This window comes from Otolemur garnettii, unplaced genomic scaffold (assembly GCF_000181295.1).
Source record: "Otolemur garnettii isolate 467f Iridium unplaced genomic scaffold, OtoGar3 scaffold00028, whole genome shotgun sequence".
NCBI classification, from domain to species: Eukaryota; Metazoa; Chordata; class Mammalia; order Primates; family Galagidae; genus Otolemur; species Otolemur garnettii.
The window spans coordinates 9934806-9948376 of NW_003852423.1; the positions used below are offsets into that span (position 1 = coordinate 9934806).

The 13571-nt window shown below is 36.8% G+C and overlaps 1 protein-coding gene and 1 non-coding gene across 5 annotated transcripts in view; one reads left to right on the top strand and one right to left on the bottom strand.

The window, feature by feature from the left end:
- The window catches only part of TAX1BP1 (Tax1 binding protein 1), a 101982-nt gene that overhangs the window by 76639 nt on the left and 11772 nt on the right, over positions 1 to 13571 (top strand). The window lies entirely within an intron of this gene.
- LOC111724912 lies at positions 6492 to 6623 on the bottom strand. Its single transcript, XR_002773121.1, has one exon. It is a non-coding gene; the product is annotated as a small nucleolar RNA SNORA70 (small nucleolar RNA).

Genomic DNA, 13571 nt, shown 5'->3' on the forward strand with positions numbered 1-13571 from the left:
CTGGGCTCAAGTGAGTCTCCTGCCTCCACCTCCCAAGTAGCTGGGACTACAGGCACCCACCACAACAGCTGGCTATTTTTTGATTGTAGGCGTCATTGTTGTTTCACGGGCCTGGGCTGGATTCGAACCCACCAGCTCAGGTGTATGTGGCTGACACCTTAACCACTTGAGCCACAGGTGCCGAGCCTTTATTACTGTTCTTAATGAACTTCATATAGTTCCAGATTTGGTCACTGGGAGCACCTTTAAGCTAGTGAAAGCCTAATATTAAAAAGATGTTGATTTTGAGCATTTATTTTTTTCTGATATTTAAATATGTTATAAGCTCATCTCGTATCTTTCTTATCCCATATTTAGAATCAACTCTTTATATAAGAAAGAGTCTCTCATCCAACTCTGGAATTCCTTACTTACTAGTGGGGAATGGTATTTAGAAATTGGAGTAATGGGTCCTAGTTGTGCTTATTATGGTGCTGCTCATCGAGTGTAGACCCTTTCGGTGGTTAGATCTAATAAACATTTATATTCCAGGTATTGGTTCCAGTTCAACTCCCTAGGGCTTTTCCTTCCTTCCCTCATTTGCCTTTTGTAAACTTCTACAGTAAGAATCCTGGAGCCCAGTATCATCACCATGTTTGCTAGATCCAAATCCACATAAAGCACTTTCAGAGTTGCTAATCATATCACTATTAAGAGAGTTAAGAAAAACAACAGCAGGGTTTAATATTTGTGTTTTTTTCTTTTTTTTTTTGCCTCTTAGAGTGATTTTGTGTTTAGACATTACTTGCATTATCTTGTCTTTCTTTGTCTCATTCTCTTTTGAAATATATATATTATGAGTACATTTGTGTTTTAGTTCAGTTTGAGAGTTTTTCCTCTCATCCTTGGATTTTTATTTGTTGGAGATGTAGAACATTAACATGTTTTTCCAGTGTTTACTCAGAGAAATACCACTTTTCCCCTTAACTACTTGCACTTCATCCTGTCCCCGTCCAGTTTTTACTTTGTTTCTTTTTCAAAAATAAGCGCATAAATGTTTTCCTAGTTCCCTTTTTTCCTGGGAAGCTAAAATCGGTTGAGTATTCCTTATCTAAAAATTCTTGGGACTGGAAGTGTTTCAGATTTCAGTCTTTCTTGGATTTTAGAATACTTGCACATACATGAGATGTTGGAGAATGGGTACTCAAATCTAAACATAAAGTTCATTTGTTTCATCACCCTTACAGAATAGCCTACAGGTAATTTTATACAATATTGTTAATAATTTTGTTCATGAAACAACGTTATTATATTGAGCCATCAGACAGCAAAGATGTCACTTTCTTGGCCATCATGTGGACAGTCTTATGATTATTTGGCATTACCATCATTCCTGACTCTGCATTTATACGCAACAGGTAGCAGTTACTTTCTTATAATTATTCACACGTATATACTTTTTTTTTGAGACAGAGTCTTACTATGTCACTCTTGGTAGAGTGCTGTGGTGTCAGCTCATGGCAACCTCAAACTCCTGGGATTAAGCAATTCTCTTGCCTCAACCTCCTGAGTAACTGGGACTACAGGCACCTGCCACAACACCTGGCTGTTTTTGGTTCAGCTGGCCCAGGCCGCGTTCAAACCCACCAGTGAACCTGCCAGCCTTTCTGTATGTGGCTGGTGCCATAACCACTGAGCTATGGGTGCCAAGCCGCACATGTATGTACTTCTTAATAGTATTTTTCACACTTGTAAATAGTAAAAGTATGGCATACCATACTTTTTAATGTGGCAGGTGAAAAAATAACATGTCAAGCATATAATTTTCGACTACTGTTGGCACTCGAATATTCTGAATTTTGGAGTTTTGAAATATGGATGCTTGACCTATGTATGCTTTTTTAACTTAACAATATATTCTAAAAATTCCCTCATAAATGAAATTCATAGAAATCCTCAGTCTGTTTTTAGAAACAGCGGTATAGTACTCTATGGCATGTATTATTTGCACATACCATAATTTATTCAACCAAACTCCTAAGCTTGAACATTTCAGTAGCTTTTACACATAATGCTTCAATGGCTATTTTTATGCATATTTACATTTTGTTGTTGGAGGGGTGCAATCAGGATAAATTCCCATTATTGTGGGGTAAATACATGTATAGTTTTGTTAGATACTGACCAATTCCCAATCTCTGTGTTTGTACTATTTTGCAGTAGTACACTTCCTCTAACGAAGTGTGAGAAATAGACCTGTTTTCCTATAGAAATTGTAATCAGGCTGTCTACATTTTGCATATATGATAGATGAGGATTAGTATCTTCCTACCTTCCCACCGTGGGCACCTTCAGAATTCTGTCCTGTGCAGTGCTCTGTGCAGTGGGAGTTTCAGTGCATAGTCCCACAATCACTTCACTCTCCCCTGGACACACATTTTCCCTCCATTGGGCTTGGCACTGTGTTGAGATGGGGGAACAGTGGCATAGGGAATGTAAGATTGTCCTTTCTGCCCTCTTCAGTGTCTCTGGATAGAATGTTAAAACCAGGTAGGTTGTTTACCTTATTTTTGGTTCTTTTGAAGGTGCATCCTTATGTGGATAGGTGTTTGATATTGTATTTGTTTGGATGGACAGTTGCTGAATGTTTCTACCTGGCCATCTTGCTCTGCCTTCTTGCCCAAATGCCCATATTTCTGTCAGTGATTTGAGATAGAGTGCCACATGCAATTGGGTCTCCTGAATTTTGATTACTGTTCTATTAGCATAGCATTCATATGGTAATGCCATGCTGTTTTAATGGTAGGAGATTTGTAGTCTGTTTTAATCTGTAGAACCTCCATAGCTGACCACCTCCCTACATTGACCACCTCCTTAAGTTGACCTAATTTTCCTAGACCAGACATGCACCACATGTACTAGTAGAAGTTTCTTATGTTGACTACCTCTGTTACGTTGACCAGTTTGTTGTAGTCCCTTGGGTAGTCATTTTTATAGAGGTTATACTGTGTTTGGTAAGGTTAATCCTATAACTTTCTTTTCAGTGTTTTTGAAGCTTTCCTTGCATGTTTATTTTCCCATTATCAATTTTACTGTCAACTTTTCTTAGTTACAGAAAAAATTGTTAATACTTTTATTGATATTAAGTATATATATTAGGGATAACTAAAGTCTGGACACTGTTTCTACCTTGTGTGTTTTTTTAAATTATCTTTGTATGCATTTAAAACAATTCTTTTTTAAGTTTATTCTGAAGTATTTTTGTTCCTCTTAAAAAGAAGGTTTTCTCTATTATATCTAGTTATTATTTTTGAATATGGAGGTCTTTGGATTTTTGTAGCTTTTAATTTTCATGTAATTTCAAACTGAAGTTGAAAAAAATAGTATAGTGAACTCTCATATACCACCCATTTTTTAAATATACACACACATATGTATATATTTTTCCTCAACCATTTGACAACAACTGGAAGTTAAGGACATCATGCCACATTGTGTCCTAAGAACAAGGACCGTCTCTCTGATAGCCATGTTACATAGGTACCAAATTCTGGAAATTTAACACTGTCCGTTACCATCTAACCCACAGTTCATATTCAGATTTATCCTTAATACCTTATTTATCCTTATAGCCTTTTATATTGTATTAGTTATGTTTTTAGTCTTTCTTAATCTGCAACAATTTTATAGCCTTTCTTTCTTTTTCTTTTTTCTGAGACAGAGTCCCACTTTATCACCTGTGGTAGAGTGCTGTAGTGTTATAGCTCACAGCAACCTCTAACTCCTCGGCTTAGGTGATTCTCTTGCCTCAGCCTCTCGAGTAGCTGGGACTACAGGTGCCCTTCACAACACCTGGGTATTTTTGTTGTTGTTGTTGCAGTTTGGCCAGGGCTGAGTTCAAAGCTACCACCCTCGGTATATGGGGCTGGCGCCCTACCCACTGAGCAACAGGCGCTGCTCTTTATAGCTTTTCTTAACCTTGACATTTTTTGAAGAATATAAGGCCAGTTACTGTGTTTCCCTGAAAATAAAACCTACCCAAAAAATAAGCCCTAGCAGGATTTCTGTGCATTTGTTAGATATAAGCCCTACCCCAATAATAAGACCTAGTGATGGGTGTGGCTATACAGATATGCTGCATAGCCACACCATGCATTTTGGCACAGAGAGGAAGACCTTCCCTGAAAATAAGCCCTAGTGTGTCTTCTTGAGAAAAAATAAATATAAGACAGTGTCTTATTTTCAGAGAAACACGGTATTTCATATACTAGTAATTTTGGTTTGATACTTCATCATGATGACATTTAGGTTATGTATTTGTGGCAGGAATACTACAGAATTTAAGTGTCCTTCTCAATACTAGTGATTTTAACTTTGATTACTTGGTTATGGCAGTGTCTGCCAGTTTTTGTTAGTGCAAAATTAATATTTTTCCCTTTGCACTTAGGAAGTTATTGGCAGGGAGATATTTTGAGACGGTGTAAAAATCTTGGTCCTTATCAAACTATCGCCTAGTATATTTAGCACCTGTTGATCACTATCGCCATTATTCCTTCTATATTGTTTAGTTAGAATTTTTCTGTAAGAAAACGCTGTCCCCCTATTTATTTAGTCCTCAGTTTTTATTATCAGTGTAGATTTATGGATTTGTGTTTTATTCAGTATAATACATAATCATTTTGATACTCAGATTGTGTTAGATTTAGTAAAGGCCCTTGCAAACTAGCTCTCATGGCTTTAAAACATTTCCTTTATTTTTTGAGTACTTAACTGCTGTATGGGGCAAAAAGATGTTCTGGGCTTATCTTGTATTTTTTCCTGCCCCAGCTTGGAATCTGATTTTTTTTTTTTCCTCTAAAAAGCAAATTACTTTTACTGGAGAATATTTAGAACCTAGATATTAGGTGTACACTTATTTCTTCTTAGTCCTTAGCAGACAGAGCTAGAAAATATATTTTTTCCTCTCTTAAAAAAAAAATGAATAAATACTGATACCCCTGACTTTAGCTTTAAAACTGTGGTGTAAATCTAGTTTTCTTCCTTTCCATAACATAGTTCTTTTATCTAATTAGGAACCTAGTCACAGTTTGCTTGTTGTAGTTACTCATTTATTCAAGTGTTGGATACACAGCAAATAATTTCAGAATTGTCAACACGTCCCCCTGTGAAAAATAAATGTAACTAGAGTCCAACATATTAGGGGTTTTTTTTGGGGGGGGGTTCTGGGAGGTGTAAAATTTACATATTTAGTTTCATTGTATTTGTGGTATTTACTGATTTCTAGAGCATACTGTGGTCAATTTCAAGCTTCTAATATGGCCTGCAAATTTCCTGAGGAAAAAATGAGAATCTCAAAATAAGGTGGTGGTATTGACATTATACCCTCACTTGTTTTTTTCAGTGGCTTGAAATGTATCGCTGCTTGTATATGCCTAATTCAGTGATTTACAAGTTCTTTTGTCAATAATTTTAACTAAACTATCACTTATGAAATGGCAAGTGCCTTAAAAGATAGCTTATAAAGAAATAGTGGACTCAGGCACACAAATGAAGAGTAAGTGATTTTTAAGTTTCTGGCATAACCTTTTGTTGGGGCATTGTAAAATTAAAACAATGATGAGTTAACCAGATTGGATGAAAGGTTGCCTCCCCTAAAAAAAAAAAATTTTTTTTTTTTTTTTTTTTTCTGAGACAGAGCCTCAAGCTGTCGCCCTGGGTAGAGTACTGTAGCATCACAGCTCACAGCAACCTCCAACTCTGGGGCTCAAGTGATTCTCCTGCCTCCACCCCCCCAAGTAGCTGAGACCACAGGTGCCCGCCACAATGCCTGGCTGTTTTTCGGTTGTAGCTGTCATTGCTGTTTGGCGGACCCAGGCTGGATTTGAACCCACCAGCCTCAGTGTATGTGGGTGGCGCCATAACCACTGGGCTATGGGTGCCAAGCTAGAATCACTAGTCCACTTAAAAAAAAATCAGATTACATTTTAAAACTGCTAGGGAGCTGGAATGAGTCCTTTTATTTGCTGATTAATTCAATAAATACCGAGTATCTACTATGTGACAGGTACTAGGTACTATATGTACTAGGAATTTAAGTGGACAGGAAGTAGGATTTATTACTGGTAGGTGCAATTGAGAGGCAGCATGGTGTGTAAGTCCTTCATGAGTGCAGCTGTCACTTGTCCAGGGAGCCACAATTGGGAATGTATTTGACCCCATAGCCATCTGGGATGAGCTGCTTTTCAACCACCATGTCTTCAGATTCATCTGAGTTAAACTTGGTAAAGCCCTACTTCTTAGAGATGTGAATCTTCTGGCAGACAGGGAACTTGAACTTGGCTCTGCGAAGGGCCTCAATCACCTGCTCCTTATTTAGTTTGGTATGAATGGACATGATGACTTGGTCAGTGTGAACCCTGGCCATAGTGCCCTGGGGCTTTCCAAAGGCATACCTGTCTGGAGCCTACACTGGGGACAGCACAAGGTCTAACACATGAACATGTACTGGAAAGGAATGTCTCCAAGGTCCCTTAGAGCAACCTATACAAGCAACAGGCTGTATACACTGCCAAGCAGGCTGCCATTTGCAGCCATTGCATACCTTTTCCTCTTTAGCTTGTGAGGAAAGGAGCATGGTCTTGCAATTTGATTTTTAATAGTAATTTTTAGTAGTGTAGATTAATTTAGTATATCTCTTATGATTAATAACCCTAGCTGTTTAAATTTCTTTAGAAACTTGGCAACTTGGTATTTAGGATTACTTTATTTTCTTATCTTTGTATTAATTCAGATATTCTCCATAAACCCCTTAGTAGAAATTTGAAAAGGGAAGAGTAAAGAAAATAAAGCAAAAGCAACATAGTAAACAATGATATAAAAAACAAAATTGTAAGAAATACTTGTATCATGAGAGAAAATTAAAACTATTAAAAAAAGTTCTTTAAAATTAGATACTTTTGCATATTGGCAAGGTAAACTGACTAGATATCTATCTGAATCATCATTGTGTATTTATTTCCTAGTGATGTGCTTTCCATCCGAGAATGGAGATATAGCATATATACTTAAAAATGTGGACTAATGGAGATATTTTCCAGTGAACTGCTATAATAGTAGCATGATTAAATGATAATGACCCACGAGAGCCGATTTTATAAAGTTGTTTAGACAGCTATCAAAACATAGAGGCTGTCTGGAAGTGATGAAAGGATAACAATTAGAATTATTACTTGACATAGCTTGGTACTGCTTTATTTTTAAGCAATTTAAAACATTTAATGTCTGTGCTCCTTTACTCTCACAGCATCCCCATGTGGCAGATAAGAGTAAAATGTCATTTCTCTTATATAATATTTGGGAATATCAGAGACAACCTTAATTTGTCAAGTAAGTTATAAAATCAGAGCCCCTGCAAGCCATTTTGGGCACTGAAGAAAAAAAAAATTTAGGAACCCTAGCAGAGGTAACCAGCTAAACTTCTGTGCCCTGGAGCTCAAATTGTAAAAGATGACTCCTAATAAAATCTGTTCAAATTGCAGTGGGTTTTTATTTTAGGCCTTTATTTATTTTATTTTAATTTTTTTTCCTGGCCAGGGTTGGGTTTGAACCCATTACCTCCAGCATATGGGGCCAGCACCCTATCCTTTTGAGCCACAGGTACCGCCCTAGGCCTTTATTTTTTTTTAATTAAAGAGATGTGGTCTCACTTTTTTGCCCACGCTGGAGTACAGTGGTATACCTCCCTACAGTCTTAAATTCCTGGGCTCAAGTGATCCTTCCACCTCAGCCTCCTGAACAGTTTAGACTGCAGGCACATGCCTCACACTTGGCTAATTTTTTTTAATGTTTTTGTAGTGATGGCATCTTGCTATGTTGCGCAGGCTGGTCTTCTTGAACTCCTGGCCTCAAGTGATCCTCCCACCTCAACATCCAGAAATGCTGGCATTACAGGCATAAACCACCATGCTTGACTATTTTAGGAAAATTATGAGTCAGTGGTTAATATTGTTTTGCTCAGGTGAGATGCTACACTGATGTCATGCATATTTTTGTAAGTAGAAGAGATTGCCCCAACCCCCGAGATTCTTGACGATTTTTGTGCCTAGGACCTTTTGACAGTCTGGTGAAGTCTATTTTTGGAAAATGTGTTAAAATGAATATATCACAAGGGAAACAAATTATTACAGTTACCAAAATACTAAGGCAAATTTACGCTATGTGATATGTGCATATTCCTTAACATGTCATTAACATTAGCATGTCTTATGACTGTAATTTTGAAGTGGTGATGCATGTAAAGGCTATTTTGAGATGCCTGCAGCAAATGTAATATGAAACAAATCTGTGATTTCTGTAGATGACCCAAGTTAACGGGCACTACAACCATTACTGTGGCTTTTTGCTTAATATTCTAAATGGAAAAAACATTAAATTTTGATTAGAAGTTAGTGAACAGGGCCAGGGCAGTGGCTCTGCCTTAATCCTAGCACTCTGGGAGGCTCATGTTGGATAATCCATTGAGCTCAGGAATTGGAGAGTAGCCTGAGCAAACTGAGACCCTGTCTCTACAAAGAATAGAAAAAATAGTCAAGCGTTGTGGCAGGCATCTGTAGTCCCAGCTACTTGGGAGACTGAGGCAAGAGGAGCGCTTGAGCCCAAGAGTTTGAAGTTGCTGTCAGTTAGACACCACGGCATTCTACTCAGGGTGATGGAGTGAAACTCTGTCTCAAAAAAGTGCAGATAAAATTTGTTTCTTCGTGTAAGTTCATGGACCTCCTGAATTCTGAACATGGGCTCTTTGAGGGGCTTTCTGAATACAAGTTTAAATAACCTTCTGGAAGTTCAAATATGTTTTGGAGGGGAGAGAGCTCCTGATTTGCAAAAGAACCTAGCCTTAATTAACTCCATGTTCCTAAACTCTTTTTCCTCACAAGCAATCAAAGCTACTTTTTACTAGTCCTTTTCTTACTCTGCATCTTATTTGCAAAGGATTTTTGTATCTTTGATGGTAGAGGAAGAGTATTAGGTTGGAATCCCAACAGAGTTGCTTGACTGTATCAATGCTAGCATAAATCTTTGGATGAAACCCTGGAGTTCATTTTGATAGTTGTTTGCTGACAGAAGAATTTAACCGTACTTTTTTAAAGTCAGTTTAATCTTCTGTAGAAGTTTATCATCTCTCTTTCACTCCTTTTGTGTCCTTTTTCTCTTGAATCATGTTTAGATTATTTTTTAGATTTAATGTCTCCCTTTTTCTGTATTCAATACTGCTTTCATAATCTTGAATTACTATAGCAGCTCCTTGGGTTTCTGAGCCCTGGCAAGAGATAAGGCAACATGTTTTATGGACCTTTTGTGTTCTAAACATTTCTCTTGTTTCTTAATATTTCTCTAAGGCTTAGAAAAGATAAATTCCTGAGGCTTACTAGTGCTGATGATCTGATGATCAAATCTAGCAATAGCCTTGCTCTGTGCTGATCTCCCACTTAGTTGTTTTTAGCATGCCCACTCTTGTTTTCCTAGATTAACCTTACCAAGGACCATTTTTATCATGATATTATTCAGAAACCCAAAGGACCATTGTAATAAATTGCATGACAGATTTTTCACCTACTTCTCTTGCTATTCTTAATATGCATCTTTTGCTATAGCCATATCGTCCATTTACCAAACTTGAAATACTATTATTTTTCATATCTTATGTGTTCTTTTCATATGCTTTATATATACAGTGCTTTTCATCATCTTGATGAAAATTTAAGATCCTACTCAAATAGCTCTTATCTATAGTCTGTTTCCAGTATACAGTGTTCCCATTTTATTTTAATACATTGCATTTTACATTCATCTCTCTACCAGTTTCCTTATCAAAATTGTTACTTAACTAGAGTTCTGTCTTCTATTAGACTGAATTCATTATAGGCAAAATCACATGCCAAGTTAATCTTTGTGTCTCTAGTTCCCAGTACAGTGCCTGCTACATACATAGTAGATGGTATGTGGTATATCATGAAGAAGTATTTTCTTTTTTCCCTAAAATTTCCCAAGTCCTGTGTCTGCAATAAAATTGAATAATATTGAATGATTCTAAGGTTGGAATGCCACTTTAACCTCACAGTTGTCCCTGGCACAGGATGTGTGGACATGTTATATATTATGAATGGGCTTGTTCAAAAAGAAGTTCTATTTTTCATTATTTTATTTTATTTTTTTGAAACAGAGTCTCACTCAGTTGCCCTGGGGATGAGTGCTGACCTCAAACTCTTGGGCTGAAGTGATTATCTTGCCTGAGCCTCCTGAGTAGCTGGGACTACAGGTGCCCTCCGCAACGCCCCAGTAGTTTCAAAGATTGGATTTCACGCTTGCTCAGGCTGGTTTCAAACTCCTGAGCTCAAGCAATTCACCTGCCTTGGCCTCCCAGAGTGCTGGGATTACAGGCGTGAGTCACCATGCCCGGCCAGAGGACGAACTTTTAATTCACATATGTTCTCAAACCTAAATAGACTTTTGATTTTCATAATGTTTACCATTTATGCACTTACTGGTAATGAATCATCTCATTTTAAGGCCACTTAATACAATTTTGGTCATTTATATAGGTAAAAATCAACGTAGATTGTCATCTCCATTCCAAAGGTATGTTAATCAGCAAAACCAGCTAACTTTACAAACTAAATTTTTCATTCTCATATCTTTTGGTAATAGTGTGTCTGGTTGATTTTTGAATAGCTATATTGAGGTGCAGTTTATTTCACATGTAATAAAATCCATTCATTTAAAATGCAATTTGATGAATTTTGGCAAATACACATAGCTCTGTAATTACCATCAAGCTACAGAACATTTCCATCATTGCATAAAGTTCCCTCATAGTTATTTGTAGTCATCTCCTTCTGCTACGCCTAAGTCCTAGAAAACCACTGATCTACATTCTATCACTATATAGTCTTACCACTTCTAGCATTTGATATAATTGTAATCATGCAGAATTTATCCATTCACTGGTTGATGGACATTAATCCGTTTACCAGCTGATGTACATTTAGATAATTTCTGATGTTTTGCTATTATGAATAATGTTGCTGTGAACATTTTCATACAAGTCGTCTTGTGGTCATTTTCATTTTTCTTGGGTAGATACCTAGGAGTGGAATTGCTGGCTTGTATGATAAGTGTATGTTTTTACAAAACAGCCAAATTGGTTTTCCAAAGTGGCTGTGCCATTTTTTCATTCCCACCAGCAGTATATGAACATTCCAATTGCTTCATATCCTCATCAGCGCTTGGAATTATCGTCAGTCTTTAATTTTAGTCCTTCTAGTGGGTGTGTAGTATTACCTCATTGTGGCTTTAGTTTTATTTTCCCTGAAACTAGTGATGTGAGTATCTTTTCATGTGCTTTAAAGGCTCTTTGTATGTATTCCTTTGTGACATTTTCAGATCTTCTACGTATTTTTTTTTTAAATTGCATTTGGTTGTAACAGTTCTTTATATATCCCAGATACAACTCCTTTGTCAGATATTTTGGAAGTATTTTCTCTTATTCTGTGGCTTGTGTTTTCATTTTTTTTTTTTTTTTTTTTGAGACAGAGCCTCAAGCTGTCCCCCTGGGTAGAGTGCTGTGGCATTACAGCTCACAGCAACCTCCAACTCCTGGGCTCAAGCGAGTCTCCTGCCTCCGCCTCCCAAGTAGCTGGGACCACAGGCGCCCGCCACAACGCCCGGCTATTTTTTGGTTGCAGCCATCATTGTTGTTTGGTGGGTCCGGGCTGGGGATTCGAACCCGCCACCTTAGGTGTACGTGGCTGGCGCCTTAGCCGGTTGAGCTATAGGCGCCGAGCCTTTTGTTTTCATTTTTAAAAATACTACCATTTAAGGGCAAAATGGGTACTTAGTTCAGTGTAAACATTTCACATTTGTATATCAAAGCAGTACCTGGAACCCCATAAATGCATCAATATACAAAGTTATGATTTAATAAAAAAAAAACAACAAAAGAGCAAAATGATTTAGTTTTGAAGTAGTTCACTTTGTATTTGTCTTAATGTTTCATGATGTATGTGTTATTTCAGCTCCTATTTTAGATTTATGATCAATTTAATTTTTTGTATGGTGTGACACATAGTCAAGGTTTATTTATTTGTATATAATGAGAGTCCATCCTTTTCTTCTGTTGAATTATCTCTCCATCTTGAGATATTTTCAGTATTGAAAGTTGATTTTATAAGAGTGGGTCTGTTTTTGGACTCTCTTCAGTTTATTGATTTTTATCAAGGGTCGGTAAATTAAGTTCTATATGTCTTGTCTGGCTTGAGGACTTTATTTGTTGTAAATAAAGCTGTATTATTAGCACATGGCCATGCCCATTCATGTAGGTACTATCTATGGCTCTAACAGCAGAGACAGTAGTTGGGAGAGATTTTGCATGGCCTACAAGATGAAATAAGTACTGACTGGCACTTTTCAGAAAGTTTGCCATCCTCTTATAGTTTATAGTAAATCTTGAAATCAGGTATGTTTAAGTCCTTCGATTTTGTTCTGCTTTTAAAATATGGGCTGTTACAGGATCTTTGTATTTCCATGTACATATAGAATTATTTTGCCAGTTTATAGAAAGCAGGATTTTGATTGGGGTTGCATCGAATCTATAATTAATTAGAATTAGTAGCGTAAAAATACTAAGTTTTCTAGTGCATGCATGTGGTATGTATCTCCATTCGTTTATACTCTTTAATTCCTCTCAGCTTTGTTTGTGACTTTGTACATCATAATTGTTAAATTTATCCCTAAATATTTTATTGATTTTACTTTAAATAGAATTTTTAAAATTTTGCTTTCCAATTTTTTGTTGCTAATACGTAAAAATACGATTAAAATATGCAATAATAAAATTGATTCTACATATTGACCTGGTATCTGCAACCTTGCTAAATTCTCTAATTTTCCTAGTTTTTATAGATTGCTTAGGATTTTTACATATATGATATTGTGAATAAAGATAGTTTGCTTCTTCCTTTTTAATCTGTTTGCCTATATAACACACTTTTGGGGCATATATATGTGTGTGTGTGTATATATATATATATTTTTTTTTTTTTTAAAGACAGTCTTACTCTATCACCCTTACTAGAATGCTGTGGTGGCATCACAGCTCACAGCAACCTCAACTCTTGGGCTCAGGTGACCATCATGCCTCAGCCTCCCAAGTAGCTAGGACTACCACTACATCTAAACAGAGATGGAGTCTCACTCTTGCTCAGGCTGGATTTGAACTCTTGAGCTCAAGCAGTCCACCTAATCTTGACCTCCCAGGGTGCTAGGATTATAGGTTTGAGCCACTGTACCTGACCATGTTTGCCATAATCTTCATTTTGCCTTAATCCTCAAATCATATTTTGAATATCAGTGGTGAGAGCATACACTCCTACCTTATTGATCATACCGTCACTTTCAGTAGAATCATTTAGTTTTTCACCATTAAGGTTCATTGTAGGTTTTTTATGCCTTGTATCAAGTTAAGGAACTCCTTTCATTCCCCAGTTACAGAGATTTAAAAAACGTGTTGACTTGTAAAAAAAAAAAAAAAAAAAAAA